At 33.8% G+C, this 22,597-nt stretch overlaps 1 pseudogene; it reads left to right on the forward strand.

Annotated features, from left to right (window-relative positions):
- Positions 1 to 15,976: 15,976 nt before the first annotated feature.
- LOC116639220 lies at positions 15,977 to 16,535 on the forward strand (annotated as a pseudogene).
- The last annotated feature ends 6,062 nt before the right edge of the window (positions 16,536 to 22,597 follow it).

A 22,597-nucleotide genomic window follows, 5' to 3' on the forward strand; every position in this document is an offset into this window, starting at 1 on the left:
TTGGAAGGAGCTTTGAAAAAATTCCTCTAATACCAAGTTGATGCATCAGGCATACTAGTTAAGAAAGGGAAAATTTGTATGATATGAAATGAAAAAGTAAAACTCAACCACGTAGGTAGAAAAAACACGGCAAGGAAAAATGAAGTTTAAAAATGTTTTTACTTGCGAGACTTTAATAAGCCGGCTCCCGTTCTGTGTGGTTGGGTTCTTGAGTGTGTGGAAAAGCGGGCATGAAATCAGACCTGGACAGAGCTCCCTGGAGTGGTAGTGCAATACACATCTATGGTAACTTGAATCTAGAACTAGAAGATACTTAACACATTCTTTTTTCTAGACTTGACAATGAGACTCAGGAGACAGGATGCACTGTGGCAGTGAAGGTAAGAGAAGCCAGGTACAGCCATCAACAATCTAAATCAGTTAGGAAACCCATTAGTTTTGACCATAAAGAAAATTCACATTATTTGGAAGAAATAGTGTTACTATTATTACCTTTTTACAAAACCAAAGCCAATTTATTGCTAAGTGGTTAAACTGGTCTTGGACATAGTTTAGCTACTTATTTCCCCTGTAATGAAGGACTGGTCAATAGATATAATTCCACCTTCAGTATTAGGGTTTGGCATATAGCTGGTTGGACTCTTGGATATAATGATATCTCTACAGGATATGTTCAGAATGAGGTGAATGTGAATCCCCCAAACAAATCCCATTATTTACCAAAATGAAATATAATATGGAATTTAGCTAGAATCAATAGAGCATACCCTAAATATAACTAGATGGCTAAAAGAAATACAAACAGGAAGATTTTAGAGATATATGACTTCTATAGTAATTATTATTATATTTTAATTTTCTAGTCTCCCAAACTTTCTGTGAAAATCTATTGTCTTTCAAAGCTTAGAATTTGCCCTAAGCATCTCATCAGAAATGCATCCAGCTTTATTCTATCTCAAGATTGCTTTGGCTATTCAGAGTCTTTTGTGTGCAAATTTGGGTGCAAAATATAGGATTCTTTTTTCTATTTCAGTGAAAAAATGCTATTGTGTTTTTGACAGGGATTGCATGGAATCTGTAAATCATTTTGGGTTTTATGAACATTTTAACAATATTAATCTTCCAATCCATAAATAGAATAGAGAACCCAGAAATAAGTTCACACAAATATTGTCAACTAATCTTTGACAAGAGGGGCACAAACAAACAATAGAGAAAGGACAGTCTTTTCAATAAATAGTGTTGAGAAAACTGGGTACCCATATGTGAAAAAAAATATATAATTAGGCCTCAATTTATACCACTCACAGAAATTAAATCAAAGTGAATTGAAGACTTAAACATAAGACCTGAAAACATAAAATTCTTAGAAGGAAACACATGGAAAACGTCCTTGACATTGGCCCTTCAATGGTTATTTCAAATATGGCAACAAAAGCAAAACTGAACAACTAGACTATATTAAACTAAAAAGTTTTTGCATAGCAAATGAAATAATCAACAGAGTGAAAAGTAACTTAGGGAAAGAAAGTAAATATTTGCAAACCATATATCTGATGAGAAGTTAGTATCCAAAATATATAAGAAACTGATGAAATTCAATAGCAAAAGAAATAAATAACCCAATTAAAAATGGGCAAAGGACTTGAATAGATATTTCTTGAAAGAAGACATATAAATGGCCAACAGGTACATGAAAACGTGCTCAATGTTACTAATCCTCAGAGAAATACAAATCAAACTACAAGATATCACCTCAAACCTATTGGGAGGGCTATAATCAAAACACAAGAAAAAACAAGTGTTGGCAGGGATGTAGATAAAAGGGAATTCTTGTACATTGTTGGTGGAAACAGATATTGGTATATTCCAACCACTGAAAATAGTATGGAGGTTCCTAAAAATATTAAAAATAGAGAACTACCATATGATCTAGCAATCACACTTCTGGAAATAATCTGAAGAAAATGAAATCAGTACCTTGCAGAGATATCAGCACTCAATGTGTATTGTAGCATTATTCGCAGTAACTAATATATGGCAACAACCTAAGTATCTGCCACCAGATGAATGTATAAAAAATTGATATGGGAGAGAGAGGACAAAAAAAAAAAAAGTTAGATATATATCTGTGTGTGTGTGTGTGTGTGTGTGTGTGTGTGATTTTTATTCCTCCACCCCATCCTTCTTTCCTAATCAGTTACAAACTCATATTTGTTCTGCCTCTTATGTTATCTTCAAACTGTCCATTTCTCTCTTCTTCTGATATTACTGCTGTAAAACACATCATTATCAACTCTCACCTTTCTTATTGTAGGCACCTATATTTTCTATCTTCCTTTAAATTTATATTGAAATATTAGAAATATTGGAATATTCTATTTCTTAAGCCAGAATATGAAACATCTGACTTGTCTTTTCTACTTCATGCTTACACAAGGACATAGTTGTCCTTACTCTCCAAATTTGCACTCCCCGTATTTCTTATGCCATATGAACTTCCCTAGACTCTCCTATGTGTGGCAGCAAGAATATCTACTCTGTAAACCTTTGCATTCCCCTGTCCCAGTAAATGATCGTATAAGAGATTCTAACAATGTTTAAGTAATAATGAACTCTAGTACGTTTTTATACAAGAAAATATTGGCAATCTCTCCTTTGGCCATCAAAAATAAGATAAAAATAAGATAAATAAACTATTATCTAGTTTTCAAGTGCCTCATATTCTTAGGGAAAAGAAGGAACAAGTTCGGGGCACCTGGGTGGCTCATTAAGCATCCACCTTCGGCTCAGGTCATGATCCCAGGGTCCTGGGATCGAGCCCCGCATCGGACTCCCTGCTCCGCGGAAAGCCTGCTTCTCCCTCTCCCACTCCCCCCGCTTGTGTTCCCTCTTTCGCTATGTCTCTCTTTGTCAAATAAATAAATAAAATCTTAAAAAAAAAAAAAAAGAAAGAAAGAAAAGAAGGGACAAGTTCATTAAGAGATTTACATTCCTAACATTGTAAAATATATTACTAACACCAGTCCAGTAAAAATCCTCTCTATTCTTTGTAGCATTAAAAAAACAAGCAAACAAAAACCATAATAGTGGAATAAGGATAGTTTGTTCTGTTGATGGTGGTGGAGTGTATGTGTGGTGGGTTGAATTTGTGACTCTGATTCTTTACCCATCCCTGCATCTCTATAGCCTTGTCTTGCCTCATTGTGGGCAGAGTCTCTACACTTTGGGCTTGGCCATATGACTTGCTAAAGACAATGGTATATGAAAGCAATTGGATTCCCAGTGCACTAAATCCAAACTGAGGCCTGAAAAATTATCATGTGGTTTCAGTGGCTTGCTTGCACTTTTGACATCACCATGAGAGAATCGTGGACCCAGGTGGAAGAGAAGAGTCTGGCCAGCAGAACTATCACAACTGAGCTGCCCCGCCAACATTTTCCTAGAACAACAAACCCCGGTAACAAGCAGATGCATGAGTAATAATAAGTATTGTTACAAGCCACGGGGTGTTTGATGGTTTTATGCAACAATAGTTAACTGATGCAGTTTTATTATACTTCATTTAATGTACAGGCAAATCTGGAACGTTACTGAAACATTCATTGTTAATTAACCCCTGAGGCTGATCACTACCTCATTAATAAACATAGTTTATATTTAATTTCATATTAATTCCCCAAAAGCTTATAGGTAAACTGGTATTGGAGAAATCAGGGAAATGAAACTATTAAATACTGTTAAATACCTGAGCTATATAGGGAACTAAACAAACATTGGCTTCATGCTATAAAGAATATAAGGTAAATAGGTTATAATTATTTCAAGTGATGTGGAACACTGTGTTTCCTTGTATAAACCTAAAGATAATATTTCAATTTGATCTTTGAAATATACATGTGCTTCTCAATCCTCCCTCGGAATAATGCTAATGACAAATAATTATTAAAGTGAGGAATTAATGATGTGATTTATGTTACTAAAATTTCTTTATATTGTCATTATAAACACAGTAAGCTTCAGTAAGTATGATAACTTTATATTTAATTGTGTGTTACCTCCGACTTTGAATAGAAATGTCTTGTAATTAAGTTCTACAGATTCTCATAGTTCTTTGATGGGGGGGGTGAAAGTACTGAATAGCTCTGTCAACAGATTCTAGATTTGAGTTATATATAATCCATTAGAGCAGACAGCATGTAATATTCAGATTCTAAGGTTAAAAGAAAATAAATGTGTCTGTATTTATTTTTATTCAAGTGCTATGGCATATTTTGTCTTTTTTTTTTAATGCAGTAGCAGCTAATACGTTTGTGTACTATAAACATGAAGTCTGTTTGATAACTATTACCAAAACATCTGTTCTTCTATATATGCCATTTCTAAAATGGGTATTTTTATGTCTCCCTAATGGTATAATTGAATCCAACTTTGGCTTCTGTATCTTATATGGATTTCTGACTCTACTGTTTCAAGAGTTATTTTGTTCTTGGCTATTATCAGTTTTAAAATTCATCCAATGTGGATGGGGGAAGATAAATTGTGCTTTATATTCTGTGATAAAACAAACATTATGCTCAAGCAATCACGGGCTGCAGGCTGCCCTGGTTAGGGACCTGAGGACAGTTCCTGAAGAAGGATTTAGAGCAAAATTGTCATCCATCAACATTCATAGAAGCTGGAAGAATGGGACCCTCAGTCTTGTTGGGGGATCTGGGAAGCACACCATAGCATCTATTGCAATATTATTATTATTATTATCATTATTATTACTATTATTATTATCATTATTATTATTTTTGAGACAGAAAGAGAAAGATAAGAAACTCACATCATGGTTTTGAAATTACCCTTGTTTACAATTTGAAAGAAGTCTGCTTAAAAATGATATAAAAGACCAAATGGATCCAGTCAGTATATAGGCTAGCATACACAAAAAACATTAACTTTATGTGTACAATTGGTGTGGATAGAGGTTAATCATTTAATGATGCGCTTCATGTTCTATATTTTATCAGTTTTAAGACCTTCATTTTGTTCTCATTGTAACACTTCCAAAACCAAGCCAAGTTTAATGACCACTGATGGCCAGGTTGAGACATTTTTGTTGAGATTATCTAAATATCTATGAAATAGCTTATACCTATTCCTATTTCCTCACCTCAATTGAAATATGTGCATCAATAATTCCACTTACATTTAAGTAAATTCTTGTTTAATTTTTGTTTCATATTATTATCACTAGCCTTAACACTTGGGCAAGGGTTGTCAAGATTGGAAGGAAATGTTTGGAACAATACTGGAGCACTCTTAAGAAACAATGAGTCTCATATATCACCTTAACAGAATGAAAGTAAAGAGAAAAACACGTTCATCTGAATAGATGCAGAAAATGCACTGACAAAATTCAACATCCATTCATGAGTAAAAAAAAAATTCTCAACAAATTAGATATAGAAGGAATATACCTTAGCACAATAAGTCTATATATGAAAACTGCATGGTTAACATCATAATCAATGAGTAAAAACTGAAAGCTTTTTTTTCCCTAAGAGCCAGTATAAGGTAAGCATGCCCACTCCTGCCACTTATATTTAACCTAGTACTAAACATTCTAGCCAAAGCAATTGGACAAGAAAAAGAATAAAAGACATCCAGATTGGAAAGGAAGAGGCAAAATTACCTCTGGAGAAAACTCTAAAGACTAAGAAAAATAACTGCTAGAACTGATCAATGTAGTAAAATTTCATGATACAAAATCAACGTACAAAAGCAGTCATTTGTCTATGTGCAAACAACAAAGTCTGAAAAGGAAAATAGAAAACAGTCCCATTCAAAACAGCAACAGCAAAAAATAAGATATTTAGGAAGAAAAATAACCATAGTGGTGAAAGACCTCTTCACTGAAATGTATAAAACATTGATGAAAGTAAGTAAGTAAGACGAAGATAAATGAAAAGATATCCTGTGTTCATGGAAGGATTAATAATGTCAAAATATTCATACTGTCCCAAAATATCTATAGTTTCAAGCATTTCCTATCAAAATCCCAATGGATTTTTTTTTTTTTTTACAAAAATAGAAAAGACAATCTAATAATGCACGTGGAAATACTAAAGACCTCAAATAGTCAAACCGATTTTAAGTTTAAGAAGTACAAAGCTGGAGGCATCATGCTTCCTGATTTCAAAATATATTGCAAAGTTATAGCAATCAAAACAGTATGGTACTGACAGAAAAACAGACGCATAGATCAATGTAACAGAATAGAGATGCCAGAAATAAATCCATGCATTTATGATTAACTGGCAAGAACATATAATAGGGAAAGAATAGCCTCTTTGAATGGTCTTGGGAAAACTGGATATCCAAATGCAGAAGAATGAAACTGGACCCTTATATTATATACAAAAATCAACCCAAAATGGATTAAAGACTTAAACATAAAACATGAAATCATGGGCGCCTGGGTGGCTCAGATGGTTAAGCGTCTGCCTTCGGCTCAGGTCATGATCTCAGGGTCCTGGGATGGAGTCCCGCATTGGGTTCCCTGCTCAGTGCAGAGCCTGCTTCTCCTTCTCCCTCTGCCACTCCCTCTGCTTGTGCTCTTCTGTCTATCTCTCTGTCAAATAAATAAAAAAAGTCTTAAAAAAAAAAAAACATGAAATCATAAAATTACTAGAAAACACGGGGAAAAGACTCCTGACATTAGTCTCTAGTCATTAATCTTTTTGGATATGACACCGAAAGCATAGGCACCAAAAGCAAGAATAAACAAGTAGTATTGCATTAAACCAAAGAGTTTCTGCAGAACAAAAGAAACAATCAGCAAGTGAAAAGGCATCCTATGGAGTGGGAGAAAATATTTGCTAACTATATATCTGGTAAGGAATTAATATCCAAGGTATATAAGGAACTCATACAACTCCATAGCAAAATCGAAGTAAACCAATTAGAAAATGAGCAAAGGACCTGAATAAGCATTTATCAAAACAAAAAAAACATACAAATGGCCAACAGACACCTGAAAAAGAGCCAACATCACCAATCATCAGAGGAATGCAAATCAAAACCACAATGAGATTTCATCTTACACCTGTTAAGATGGCTTTTATCAAAAAACAAAAACAAAACCAAAGAGGGGATAACAAGTTTTGGCAAGGATAAGGAGAAAGTGCAACCTTTCATACTGTTGGTGGAAATATAAATTGGTCCAGACATCATGGAAAACAGTATGGAGGGTCCTCAAAAATTTAATACATAAAACTATTCATGTGATTCAGCAATTATACTTCTGGGTATATATTGAAGGAAACAAAATCAGTATCTCAAACAGGTATCTCCACTTCATGTTCATTGCAGCATTATTCACAATACTCAAGCTTTGGGAGCAACCTAAATGTCTATCAGTGAAAAAGTGTATTAAAAATATGGCATATACATAAAATGGAATATTATTTAGGGTTAAAAATGAACGTAGTCCTGCTATTTGCAGCAACATAGATGACATTATGGTCATTAGGAGGACAGTCAAGTGGAGGACATTATGCTAAGTGAAATAAGCTCAACAAAGAAAGAGAAATACTGTGTGATCTCACTTATATGTAGAGTCTAAAATTGTCAAACTCCTGGAAACAGAGATTAGAATGTTGGTTGCCAGGAGCTGAGGATTAGGGAAACAGGAGTGCAGTGTCATTTTTATGCAAAAATGAATATGGGGTTCAAAGGGGTTCCAAGCTTCAGTTAAGCAAGATGAATAAGGTCTGGAGTCGTAATATACAGTAATGTCACTATAATTAAAAATACTGCATTGAAATTGGCACCATATTTTACTTGAAATTTGCTAAGGGGGTAGATCTTAAGTGTTCTCCCAGAAAGAGAGAAAGAGAGAGAGAAAGAGAGAAAGAAGAAAGAAAAGAAAGAAAGAAAGAAAGAAAGAAAGAAAGAAAGAAAGAAAGAAAGAAAGAAAGAAAGAAAGAAAAAGAAAAAAAGAAAACACATTAACTACATAAGGTAATGGATATATTAGTTAGTTTGTGATAATTACTTCACAAATGTATATGTATATCAAAACATAAACTTGTATACCTTAAATATATATAATTTTATTTGACAATTATACCTCAATAAAACTGAAGGGGAAAAAAATGATGTATTACAGATACTTGTGATAGTCCAGAAGACAATGTTGTTTGAGGAAAGAACCGTAATGAGAAATTATTTTCTTATAGTTATACTGGCAGTGTTTTTGTCCTCTTGGGGTAGATGAAATAAGAGCCCATCTTTGCATAGTAAGGTGTTATATATGGATGAAATACAGTCATAAGAAATTTTACTCATAATTTCTTTAATAAATATCAAAGTTGTGCTACAGGACTTAGAATCTAAAAGTGTATCATAAGGAAAGGGAAGCAAGAGTGAATGAGAAAATCATGAAGCACAAAAATAAGCTCAATAAATATTAATATTATATCAAATAAAATTTAGGAACATAAATATTACATGAGGCATTTTATGTAAAGTACAGAAATATACAAGTCAAGATTATGTATGTACCAGATAAACTAACACCAAAATATAGGACTATAAGTAATTACAAAAATAAAAGAAAGAGAAATACAGTTACATAAAAAAAAAAAAAAACTTCAACATTATTTGTCTATAATGAGTAAACAGGACAAATGCAATAAAAATCTTACTAAATATCAAAAAGGCTAAATAAACTATATTTACACAATTGTTTATTACTTAGTTTTCTGTAAATCTTGTTTGTACATTTTTGAGACTATAGAATACATGTGTAATGCAAGGTAACTCGAAGAAAATAACATCCAGTTAAAGAGTAATCAACAAAATCTGGGCAAATAGTTTTTAATGCAACATGACAAAATAGATAAAAAAATGAAAATAAAGCAAATGACAATCTGTTCCCATTCTAATCTAAAACCTTTAATGTAGGGGCGCCTGGGTGGCTCAGTCGTTAAGCGTCTGCCTTCGGCTCAGGTCATGATCCCAGGGTCCTGGGATCGAGTCCCACATCAGGCTCCCTGCTCGGCGGGAAGCCTGCTTCTCCCTCTCCCACTCCCCCTGCTTGTGTTCCTGCTCTCGCTGTCTCTCTCTCTGTCAAATAAATAAATAAAATCTTTAAAAATAAATAAATAAATAAATAAATAAAAATAAAACCTTTAATGTAGCCGATACTAACATTGTAGTTTATTTTTCCACATTTTTCCTAATGCTTAAAATATATCTGATTCACTCATGTAACATCCCCTTTCTTCCCTTTTTCCTCTTCTTCTTCCTTTTTCCCACTCTTTTTTTCTTTCTCTCTTCCCTCTCTCTTGTCTTCCGCCTTTTGCCCCTTCTCTTTTTTCCTACCCTCTCTCCCACTCTCCCTCCCTCCCTCTTTTCCCTCTTCTGTCCCTTTTTTCCTTTTTTTTTAAATCTTCTGTAATATTTAGAGAGAAATCTATTCATGTCATTACCCTTATTAATCTTATCTGAAATGTTAGGATTGTATATAATTGAAGAGTTAAATACATATAGAAATCAAATCTAATGATCTGCAAAGGCAAGTAATGGAGTAATGGCTGCTTCTGAAAGTTAATAATTTTACTATTTACACATGATTTTTAGTTTTTAAATTTGTTTTGCTCCTTGCCTTGTTTATTTGTTGAAAGTTTTAGTTTTATTTTATTTAGTTTGGGTTTTTTTTTTGCTGTTCCTAACAATAAGATAATGTAATGATAATTCTAGACATATATGTAATAAGTAATAGAAATTCATGGAAAACAAAAAAGAATGGGCGAGACAAAATAAACTTGTCTATAAATGATAAATTGTAAAAAAGAAATGAATGTAATTTATGCATGAGTAAGCTTTACTAAAATTATTACATTAATGGAATAATGATCACTGATAATATTTTTTTTTTTTCCATGTCTGGCTGTTTTTTCCTTTGTTTTTTGCTTTTTTCAGTTTTGCACATCATGTGGATATATACAGCACCAAAGTAAAACAAACAAACAAAAAACACGTTTCCCCTGTTATCTGAAAGTAGAGCTTTCCTGAGAAATCTTTAGTAAGCTTAAATGGCATAAGACAAAGAATATTTCTGCTTTCTGAAAGTTTGCTTTTAGGAAAGATTTACATGAGCATGGTAATGACTTTTTTTTTTTTCTTTGTAAAAGCAAAACTCCTATTCACACTTATTTCCTTTAGTGAAAACAGGTACTAGTGTAGGTCTTTGATAAGAGAAGTGGCTTAAGGCAAAATTTTGGAAAGTGAGGGATACCTGTACTGAAACTTTCTGTTCACAATGGAGATTATCTTGACTTACTAATTTTTTTAATTACCATGGTGATGAGATTAATGAAATCTGTATCAGATAATGAGGGTGTTTCAGACAGTAAAGGGAAGAAAGGCATGAGAAAATTTAATTTAAATCACTTTATAGTCACATGGTTATCTAAAAATTTTTATCTCTATTTTTTCATTTATGATAGAAGTCATGTGACAGGAAAGAAAAAGATGATCCAGTAAACAGGGAGTAGTCATTCTGCCCTTTATGAGTTGAGCTTTTTGAATCAAATTGCTTAACTGTCTATGCTTCAAATTCTTTATCTCTAAAATGGACGTACTTACTTGGATATATGTCCTTACTTAAGACATTAGGTAGTTCATGTTAAGTACTTAATTGATTGCCTGACATCTATCATATGGAAGTTTATTATTGTTACGGTGCATATTACTAGTATTAAAATTTGTCTTCAATGGTAACCACTGTATCTTAGACTAAAACTTGTACTAATCAATGTTTAAAAACATCAGTCTTTCTAAGTCACTTAAATGTTTATTAAGTGATCTTATCAGAACAATAGTTTCTGTGGGGGCTTTTTTTGTTTTTTCCTAGTTCTCAGTCTGATTTCTATGCTACAAGAAAAATGTAATTAATAATGATTAGATATATTAATATATTTACATAACCCTTTTTATTTCTGTTTCAATAAACTTAGTTATTAGGAAAAACTATTTTTTAAGACTTTTGTGTTAATATTGCATGTTCTTTTTTTTTAAAGATTTTATTTATTTATTTGACAGAGAGAGACATCAAGAGAGGGGACACAAGCAGGGGGAGTGGGAGAGGGAGAAGCAGACTCCCCACTGAACAGGGAACCCGATGCGGGGCTCGATCCCAGCACCCTGGGATCATGGCCTGAGATGAAGGCAGACGCTTAACGACTGAGCCACCCAGGCGCCCCTATTTCATGTTCTTCTATGTTAGCATAAAAATATTCTACATCTATACATATGCCTGTGGCTTTTTCTTTGTTTTTCAAACCAACATCCATTTAATTTAATGTTTTGGAAAGAAGTATGGTGGCATAGTCACAAGAAAAATTAATAAGGTAATTACGGAGCAGAAGTGCAGCCTGCTAATGCTCTATAGGCTAAAATAACTAATATGAAGTACCAGAGATACATGTTTGAAGGCTGTTGTTACAACTCAACACTGCTAATGGTTTGGGCAATTATTTTTTTCTTCAGTAATTATTTTTCTTTACTATTTTTGAAATCACAACTTACAAAGAAACTTGGAAGTTGTGCATAGACGTCACAAGACGCAGAGTTGAGTCAGAGGAGGACGGTATTGTATAACAAGATACTTCATGCTTGAGTTCTAAATCGCTTTTGTGGATCTGTAACTTAGCTTATCCTGGTTCCTTTTAGTGAAAATCATAATTTGAATATTATAGTATGAATACTAGGGTAGCCCATTGACCCAAGTTTAGGCAACATTTTAAATCCTTCAGTGGACATATCTAGGAAATATTTTTAATGAGATAATGACATATTCATTCATTTTTCATCAGATAACACATAAAGTACAGAAGATGTACAATATGGATCTCAAGGCCCCAAAATATGGAGTCTTTATCAGTTTTAGGAAACTACTATCAGGAAAGCTACTCCTGCAATGAGGAAGATTCCGAGGGAATCCTGATCACACAAAACAAGTAAAATTAGGAATTCCGATCTTAACTACACTGAAGGGAAATCCTTTCTTCACACTGAAGACAAGTGTGTTAAATATAAAATAATTTCTCTAAGTAACATCTCCCAAAACTGTTCAGTAGAACACAACATCCACAGGATATCAATAGCTATCACACGATGAAATGTTTCTAGAGCCAAAGAAAGTATGGTGAGTGCTGATTTAAGCTGTCTTCTTGACTGCAGGACTTCTACCCTGTGACTTCCCAGTAGGAATATAAAAAGTGCTGTGTGGTGAGACTGAGTAGGCTATAGAGTACTCTCAATAGCACGTAGAGATGTGCTGTATGTGAAGTTCTGTTGACACTAGTTACAGGACTATATGAATTTAAGTACAAATTAATTAAAACTATTAAAATTAAAATTCAGACACTTCCATGCCAAGATGAAGTAACAATGACCAGATTTACTCAACCCACATGTAACAACCCACAAAACAAATGAAATAAATGAAACAACAATTTTTAGGATACAAAATACTACATTGGGAGCACCTTGGTGGCTCAGTAGGGTGAGTGGGTGACATGACTTTGGCTCAGATCATGATCTCAGGGTCCTGGAATCAAGCCCCAGGTCAGGCTCTGTGCTCAGCAGGAAGCCTGCTTGTTCCTCTCTCTCTGTTCCTCCCTTGGCCCCCACTCATGTTTGCTCTCTCTCTCAAATAAATAAATAAGTAAATTAAAACAAACAAACAAACAGTACATTGGACATCCTGAGAGACTGGAAACGAACAACAAACAGTAGTCTTCCAGTTGCCCCAAATTCCTGCCTGGAGAGGATTTCCGATCCTGGCTCAGGGGGGGTGAACCTAGGCAGAACCTATGGACTCCCTAACTTGAAACAAAGCTGGGAGTCTAAGGAGATGAAGGCAGTGAGATTTGTGCAAGATGGAGTACTGAGAGGAAACGCCTACACATAAAGAGAATGAGAGAGAGCTACAGTCACGTGAGTGTTGAGCTGAGTATTGAGCAACACGTGGGTGTGAGGTAATGACCTGAGACCAAGGAATGAAACACACAAAATAAAGTCCCTGGATCAAGTGTCAGCAATAGTGCCTCTTGCTTCCAGCCATACACACACACACACACACACACACACACACACACGGCCAATGGTTAACCCGTGAAAATATGTTCAAAATCATTAGGGAAATGCAATTAAAAACAGAACTAGATAAAAATTTATCCACTTGAGTGGATAAAATTGAAAAAGACTGAGATCAGAATTTCTGACGATGTAGACTAACTAGATGTCGTTATTTATAAATTAAACATGCAGTTAACATGTAACCCAGCAAGTACACATTTGGGTATTTACCCAAGAGAAATAAAAACATAGTCCTACAAAAAGATTTGTAAATGAATGCTTATAGCAGATTTAATCAGAGTGGTCCTCATACAATTGAATGATGTGCAGAATAAGAATTGAATAGACTACTGATATCCATAGTAAAATAGATGAATCTCAAAACATTAAGTTGGGGGGAAGAAGGTAGATAGTAAAAATACATAACATACATTTTTAATTTCTCACCCATAAAAAGCTCTATAAGGGAAAAATATGTGCATTTCACTGTATGTAAAGTATATAGGGAGGGAGGACATTTTTTCAAATATGTGTGTGTGTTTCTTATCAGGTCGCAAACTCTTTTTTGACACAGCTAAATTATTTCTATTCAATATTTTAAATCTCTTTGTTGAAATACATTATGAGATAGCAATGACTCTCAGATTTTATGACTCCTTATGTAAACATTCTCTTTTTCCCTTTTGTAACCAGAGCTGTAAAAGAAATATGATTTTTAAATAGATGGGTAATAATAATATTAACAAATCTCTAGCTTGAAGTGATGATTTCTATTTTTGAGTATAGAATGAGAGCGTGGGCTTTATTTCTAATTACTTAGAGAGAAAATCTAAAATGCACAAACACACACAAATGAGTTATATACATGGAAAAAAATAAACCAAACCTGTACTCAAAGCCTCCCCCCCATATATGTATAGAGCAGAATCTTGGTACTTAAGGATTTTTTTCAAAGTGTGATAAACATTAAAAACAAACCAAAATGAAATCCAGTTTTAATTATTTCAAGTCTCTCATTGTGAAAATAAATATCATTCTAAAAGAAGAAAAATCTTTCACTTTCACACAAAAATAGTAAAGCAAACCAAAGTGATTTTTGATGTCGTTCTTACTCCAAGAGCAAACCATGTCCACGCTACTTGGGCACAGCCCTTTTCCAGATTGCAAAGGAATTCACATTGTTGAAGGAAAAACATGCAATTTGTGGCAAACAACTAAATGATAGTCATTTTGCTTATTGGCAAATGATACATGAGTCTGAGCATTATGATACCATTTCTTCATTTAAGCTTGAGAAAATGTAACAAATATTTCTGTGCTTACAAAGAAATATTATTATTTTATTCGGAAGAAATAAAGTATTTGAATGGGTAACATGAAGTAGCTTCAAAAAGTAGAATAAGGATGATAGAGTAATCGCTACAGGAGACAGATTTCAGCTTGGTTTCAGAGGAATCTCTGCTGACCTCAAATAGATCAGAGTACATGATCTATTCAATCATTTGAGCTGCAACGATGAAATCTGTGTTTTTGATAGAATCTAGTATCTTTAATTTTCCCCTCTTGGGTATATCAAATATTTTAGAAAGAAATATCAAGTTCCTTTATTTGTTTTAATATCTCAAAAATATTGTTCTTACCCTATGCCAATGTCTCTATCTTCCTTAAAATATTTTATTATGTGAAACACTTGACCGATGAAAGGAGACTATGATAGAGAAGAAAGCAAGTTTTAAGAAGTGCTTTTGTATCTTTAATTTTTACTTTTTTTCTTTTGCTTAATTATGCTGGTTCTATAAAATTTTTCCAAAAAGAAAAACGCAATATTGTTGAGTAGGAGTGTTTAGGGCTTGGGCAAATTTTCATGCCAAAGAATTCTCCTGTGTAACTCCAAACTGAGAGCGAACAGGTGAGACACTGAATTTGCTGGAATAAGAACTCTCCTCACTTCTAGTAAAATAAACGTGGCCCTCTTTTGTTGTGGGAGATGAATATGTACTTTTTAGGCCAAAAACATTAGTTCTACATTATTCTGACTTGAAATATTTATTATGAAGAGATTGACAAGAGCTCTGGAGTTTCTTACAGTCTGCTGGGATCTGCCCTGAAACACTAACACCATGACTTGTCTCACACTGAATATATTCAAGGAACAGAAACCAAGTTGATTGTTACAAAACCAGAGTGATTTTTTATGTTCTGAAGAATTCCATTTACTCTGCAAGTCTTCCATATCAAAAGTTAAATGATTTCTGGGCGCCTGGGTGGCTCAGTTGGTTAAGCGACTGCCTTCGGCTCAGGTCATGATCCTGGAGTCCCTGGATCGAGTCCCACATCGGGCTCCCTGCTCGGCGGGGAGTCTGCTTCTCCCTCTGACCCTCCCCCCTCTCATGTGCTTGCTCTCTCTCATTCTCTCTCTCTCAAATAAATAAATAAAAAAATCTTTAAAAAAAAAAAAAAAAAAAAGTTAAATGATTTCTAATTTGAATATTTTCTTGGATCAAAAGTGCCTTTTTTTTTAAACTAACCAAGATTCCAAATGTTTAGTAACACCCAGGACATTGTAGTAATGAGTTATGTTTTAGTAAAAACTGCATTACCTAGTCTTACTTCTGGAAGAGTTGAATACATGTGAACGTTTATATAAAGCCAGATGTCCCTGGTTTACACTGAGATGTGGCCCCCTCTACTGGCTGCCTCTCAGTACTGAAATTTACATGGTTAAACATAAATACCATTGTACATTAGATGCCTTCAAAAACAATTAACATCTCCCCCTTCCTCTGCCTCCAGCCACCTCCCCCGGCCCTCTCGTGCTGCGCGGTCTCTCCGACGCAAGACTGTCCCGGCCCGGATATGGCTCGTGGACAGCAGAAGATTCAGTCTCAGCAGAAAAATGCCAAAAAGCAAGCTGGACAAAAGAAGAAACAAGGACATGACCAAAAGGCTGCTGCCAAAGCTGCCTTAATATAGACCTGCACTGTTTGTAGGACACAAATGCCAGACCCTAAGACCTTCAAGCAGCACTTTGAAAGCAAGCATCCTAAGACTCCACTTCGTCCAGAATTGGCTGTTGTTCAGGCATAAAGTTGTTTACAGGTGAATTCATGACACCTTTGACTCTTCTACTGTCTCAGACCTTAGGTAACAAACCTGCAGCTGCTTTTCTAACAAACTGTTGATCAGCAAAAATAAAGGGGCTCCAGAAACACTCATTTTTATGCTGTTCCCTTTTGGGCTTCATGCAAAGACAATTCTGTGTAAATGTACAGTTGACTCTGATTTGGAAATCTGAAAATCAGTCCATTTTTGTTATAAAATTTTTTTTTACAATTGTAATTATATTGATGTTCATATTGTGTAAAATAACTCATTTAATAAAGTAGTACTTTGATTTTACATCACACACACACACAAAAATTAACATCTTAATGTGGAATCACAAAAATCCCCAACTTTCCTGTAGTTCCTCTGGATTAATTATGATTGAATTGCCATTAAGCACTTTTAATGTGTAAATAATCTTGTATTTCCTCAGAAATGTTTAACACACTTCTCATCGTATGTTTATCTTCTGCAGTTTTATCTTCTCTAATGATTTCAGCTACACTTATGTGTTGGTAGCTTGCAAATTCAAGAGCTAACCTATCTCTTTCTCTACGTGTTTTAGAGTTATCTCTGTTTCTTCATTAGTATCTTGTAAAGATATATTGATATACAATGATAGAATGTGAACTCATCTGCTTCTTTCAAACCTACTCTCTCCCTCCATTCTTTTATTTATATTAATTTAATTGAACCAGTCATTAAAGCAAGAATTTGGGTAGTTGCCTGTGACTGCATCCCAGGTCCTAATTACCTTCTTTTACAAAAAAACACATAATGCTGAATTCCCATCAAAAAAAGGTGTGAAAACATTTTTTTTTTTCACTTTACATTAAACAGTACCAAGACTTTTGACCCTCATTATTTGGCCACCTGGAATATTAATAAAGTGCCCCAATCGCAATCATATTCAACATAAATTAATTATCTAAACTGCTGTTCCAGTGTTTTATTTAAAACAAATGTATCTTCTATTTTAAAATCAAAGAGCTTCCTTTTAAAATACAGTATTTTATATAATCTCCTTTATATGACTTTGCTTCTATTTCTGCAGTGTCATTAAGCATTTTTCTTATACTTGTCTTTGTACCCCAAAACACAAACCGACTTGTGATTTCATGTGTATACCTCTTTCAGTTTCTTTCCATACCTTTCATAATGCTACATACTCATATGTTCACTATCTGTTGTTCTATGGTGGCTCTTTTCAGAATGAACGCAGACTTCGTTTCCTCCATGAAGCCTTCACGCACTTTCACAAGCTTTGTGAATTGTCTTACTTTTGTATCTACACATTGCCCATAATCTCTTTTTCATCTTTGGTCCTCTGGGTGCCTTGAGGATAGACCTTGAGATAGGTACTGGATAGACTTCTTTGAATGTAGGGTTTGTTGATTACTCAGCTTGCATGGTCACAGTTGAAATTTTTGCTGAAATACACATGCCATTAGCCAAAATCCATACACAATTCAATTAACCAAACCAATAAACTAAATTAGTTTTACAAATTCCATTTTCAATGTTACAGATTAATAAGAGTTATATATTCTCTGAATGAACCTTTCTGGAATTTGCATTTTCAAGCAAAGTCTTAAGACTAAATCTTAGAAATCATATTTTTAAATACTAGTTTGAAAAATAATACCTTATTTTTAAATGGCATTTAGCAAATTGCCATTGAAAATAAAACACAGTATTTCAGAACAAAATACATGTCAGCAATATAACTAGAATGTTTATTAATTTTATAACTTCTTAAATTAATACTTTGAGTAATATAAAATTATTTTTCCTATTTCATATAAGAAAAAAAGGCATAAAGAATAGTAAGCAGCTTGCCCACAACCTGGTAAATGGAGGAGTGAAGTTTGAAATACAGATTTTTGATGCTGAACTAGTACTTTTAAGTATTACTTTTAATTGCATACATGATATTTTATATTTTATTCTAATGAAACCTTCTTTATTTTACTGATGTTACTTTTATATTTTTCACATTTTATATTTTTCACATGTAATTTTTCTGAATTTTTTAAATAATTCAAGTAAGAATTTTTGTTTCTTAGTCTAGCAATTTTACAATATTTCAGAGGCTTATATCTACATTTACCAATTAATCTAAATTCATGGTATTAGAATTTTAAAATAAAACTCTTAGGAAAAAAACATGCCTAAAGTTACATTAATAATTAAAAAGTAGAGAAAATGTTGAAACCAATTGATATGCTTTAAAAAGTATTTACAAATAATGTTTTCAAAAACTATTTTAAAATCATCGTTCTTTAATGATAGTGTATTATCATGTCAAAACTGGTATTAACACCAAAAGCAAAATTTAACCATCTAGTGTAGAGAGAGATTATGAAAAAAAGGATCTCTTTGTCTGTATGGCGAGGTTTTGGGAGACTGTTCTTTCTCTATTTCTCTATTTATAAAGATTTAGCTAGTATTAGACATTACCTTCAAAACAGAACAAAATTTAGAAGTTATTAAATAATATTTTAAATTTAGTCATGTGTTTTTAGCAAAATATGGGCGTACTAAAATTGGGTTAAATTAATGAAGTGTAAGTATTAAAATTAAAATTATACTGTTTGGATATATGTAAAGCAAACAAAAGTAGCCAAGCGATATTCAGTAAACTCAAAATTTGCAGGATCAAAAATCTAAAAGAGATACACCTTACTACCAATACATAAATGTAGGGAACATGCAAGAAAACTTCACTGGTACAGTTTTGAGGTTTAGGATGCCATAAGTAGAGTCTTAGAAGAACCCTGGATATAAAATGACTGAATGGTAAGATGCAGAAAAGTATTGTGCCACCTTGGATTTTGTTTTTTCAGTTGATGCTTTGCAATTTTTGCGTCCCTATGACTACCATGTAAAACATACAGTTGAAGATGTAAGTTGATGTCAAGAATGATGCCCTGTTTCAGGGGCATCTTGAGGGAGAAAGTCACTTTCTTACAAGTAGTTCTTGGACTAGATATCTAAGAAGCAGCAGGTGGGTGCTAAGAAAAATTATTTCTCCTACGTTTTTGTGTATTTTAATCATTAAATAGCTTTTAATTTTTTATAAGTTAATGATTTGTTTATTTCATATGGGAGTAGGAAGCTGAACATTTAAAATGATTTTACATTAATTTTTAAATTTAAGTTGGGATGATACTTCTAAGGGTGAGAACTAAAATCCAAATAGATCAAATAAATAAGCTTTCTTATGGAAGATCACTGCAAATTTCATAAGCACCCACAAAGTGTTATGAAAATTCAAATGTCAGCTAAGAGACAATTCTACACCCTTCATTGAAGCTATAGAATAAATGTTAAATGATGCTTATTCCTTGTAAGGCATAGAATTGCTTTATTATTTTAAAAAACCAGTGAAATCCGGATGGTGGAGATGCCTAGAAATTCACATTGGCCAGTGTCTTTTAACAATCTGCTCTGGGGCATTTGTGATATTTTGTACCATATTTCAGCCTTATTCCAAGCTTGAAATGTGGCACAATAGTCACTATGAGCAACGGGCATTTCATGGCCATCTGGCATTTTTTGGCAAAGTACAGTCCTAATTTCATAATGCTCTAGGAAATAGTAACATATGTTTGGTGTAGCAGTCTATCCAAAATGGATAAACCAATTCATTGTAATTCTGGAATTCTACTAATTCTGGTAATGCAAGTGCTGTGGAACACTGTTTCATTGTGTGTATGTGTGTGTGTGCATTGGTAATCCTTTAAAAGTGAACACGTTTGTATTTTTCTATGAAAGTAAAAATGCTCTTTGAAACACACACACACACACACACACACACACAAACCCAAAGCAAACCAAAATTACGCAAAGGTTCCAAGGGAATAAGGAGAAAAATAAAGATTCTTTCTTCACTACTCCTAACCAGTTTCCCAGTCCAACTCCTGAGAGGTGTAATGCAACATTATACAAATTATATAGAGAGGCAGACCCATACATATAAAATTGTAAATGTGTTTTAGATAAGCAAGATATTACACAGAATATTTCTCTGCAACTGTGCCTAATTTATCTAATATACATTTCATTTTTTTTTAAAGATTTTTATTTATTTGTCAGAGAGAGAGAGAGAGAGAGCACAAGCGGGGGGAGCAGCAGAGGGAGAAGGAGAAGCAGGCTCCTCACTGAGTAAGGATCCCAATGTGGGACTTGATCCCAGGACCCTGGGATCATGACCTGAGCCGAAGGCAGACGCTTAACGACTGAGCCACCCAGGCGTCCCTATACATTTCATTTTTAACATCAGTATATATAGATCTACCACAATCTTTTATATTGCTTTATAGTTCTCCATTTGTAGGCTATATTAAAACTACAGAATTTACTTACTTCAACCTATATTAGTAGTCATTTTTTTTCTAGGGCTTTGGTTTTAGGAGCAATTATAAATACTATTTCAGTATATATGTAAGTGTATATCTGTGTCCTTGGTGCAGTAGGTTACTTTAGATTACTATTAACAGTAGAACTTTCTACTTTTTCAATTAAATAAAGAAAGTGAGCAGGCCCACAAAGCTAGACAATTTTTACTTTAGTTTATGGACTGAGACATAGATACAGAAAATATTGAACATCTTGAACATATTTGGAATCATTGTAGGTACGTTATATTATAAAATTAAATATAGACTCCAATCGCCTGTAGCACTAGTATTTTTCTTAACCTAAAGCCTACTTTGTCAAATAGTAGTACATATACAAAGCTTAATTTTAGCTGTTATTTTCATGATATATATTTTATATCTTTCTATTCTCACGTTTTCTGTGTCCCAACTAAAAACTAAGTGTTTTTTATGCACAGTATTTTTTTTCATTTCTTTGGATTTCAGCAGCTTGATTATGATGTGTTTGGGTATATATATATATATTTTTAATCAATTCTTACAGGGGTTTATTGTGCTTCAGGTGTCTGGAGGTTAATGTCTATCATGAGTTTCAGAAAATGCTCAGCTAGTGATTCTTCAAGTATTTTCACTTAAATTATATGCATTTTAGCCTCTTTTTTTTTTTTTTTTTCAGCTTCTCACATGTTCCTTACCACTGCCACATGTGCGTGCGCACACACACTTTTTTTCTGCATTATCAATTCTCATTTCCCTTTGTTTCTGTGTATCCAATGCATTAAAGTTGTCTTCTGCTGGGTCTAGCCTGCTCTTAAAGTGACATGTTGGCCTCTTAATTTCATTTAATAAATTCTAAAATTTCCATTTAAATCCCTTTTAGAGAATCAAATATTCTGGTACAAATCTCTATTATGTCTTCAGCACATAAGAAAACTGAATTATCTCTAGAAGAATGTAAATTACTGTAGAGGCCCAGGGCAGGCCACTCCAAGATGGACCACCTTGGCATAAAGATAATTTTGAGATAAAAAGCAATCAAACCCCAACAGATTCAGGAAAAGCTCTTTACCTTCCTCACAACTGCCTAAAAAACAGTTTAAATAGAGTACCTGCCCCAGGAAGAAGGTTATCACCATAGATAACTATGTTATTTGACAAACTATGTGTGGTAGACAGGGAGGAACCTAGTGAGGCCTGTTTGACGAAGTCCTCTATGCCCCATTGTTTCTGAAGGACCCAGCAAATACTTGTTTTTCAATATTTTTTTCATCTTCCTATGAATCGCATTCCTTCCCTTTGAAGTCCCAGGCCTCTACCCCCTTCTTAGTTCAAAATTACATTTATACATCATTTTGCCTGGACTGCCTTTGGAATTTCTATGTCTGTATGGATTCCCCATACATGTGAAATTAAATTTGGATTTTCTCCTGTTAACCTGTCTCATGTCAATTTTATTCTTATTCCAGCTGCTAGAAGGACCTGTAATGGGACAAGATATTCTTGCCCTCTGGCATCACCCACATCTCAATATCTTAATAATGTTTCATGTGTAACATTCAGTCCTGAATCAAAAGTGTGTCTTATAGGCCCATAGGTACTTCTGACCCACTTACTCCTGGTAAGATCAGGCTATAGAGACTTCACAAATGATAGCTTCTGCCTGAAGACTTGCTTCTCATTGCTTTAATAATCACTGTTCTAATAGGTTATATTTTACTACTAAATCCTATAAATCTAAAAGAGTCTTTGGGATTTCCCACAGGGACATACTTCTGTGCTGCCATTTTTTGCTGTGGTTACTGCCCACGTGGTCATGGTGCTCTTTGTCTTGGAGGCATTTATGTTCAATGTAAACAACTGGAAAACATATATTAAAAGCAAGAAAACTTAAAATTCCCCATAATTACGCCACCCAGAAATAACTGCTATTTTGGTTTATATTCCATGTGCAGTTTTGAAAATCATTTCTC

Source organism: Phoca vitulina, unplaced genomic scaffold, assembly GCF_004348235.1.
Source record: "Phoca vitulina isolate PV1807 unplaced genomic scaffold, GSC_HSeal_1.0 scaffold17, whole genome shotgun sequence".
Lineage (NCBI taxonomy): Eukaryota > Metazoa > Chordata > Mammalia > Carnivora > Phocidae > Phoca > Phoca vitulina.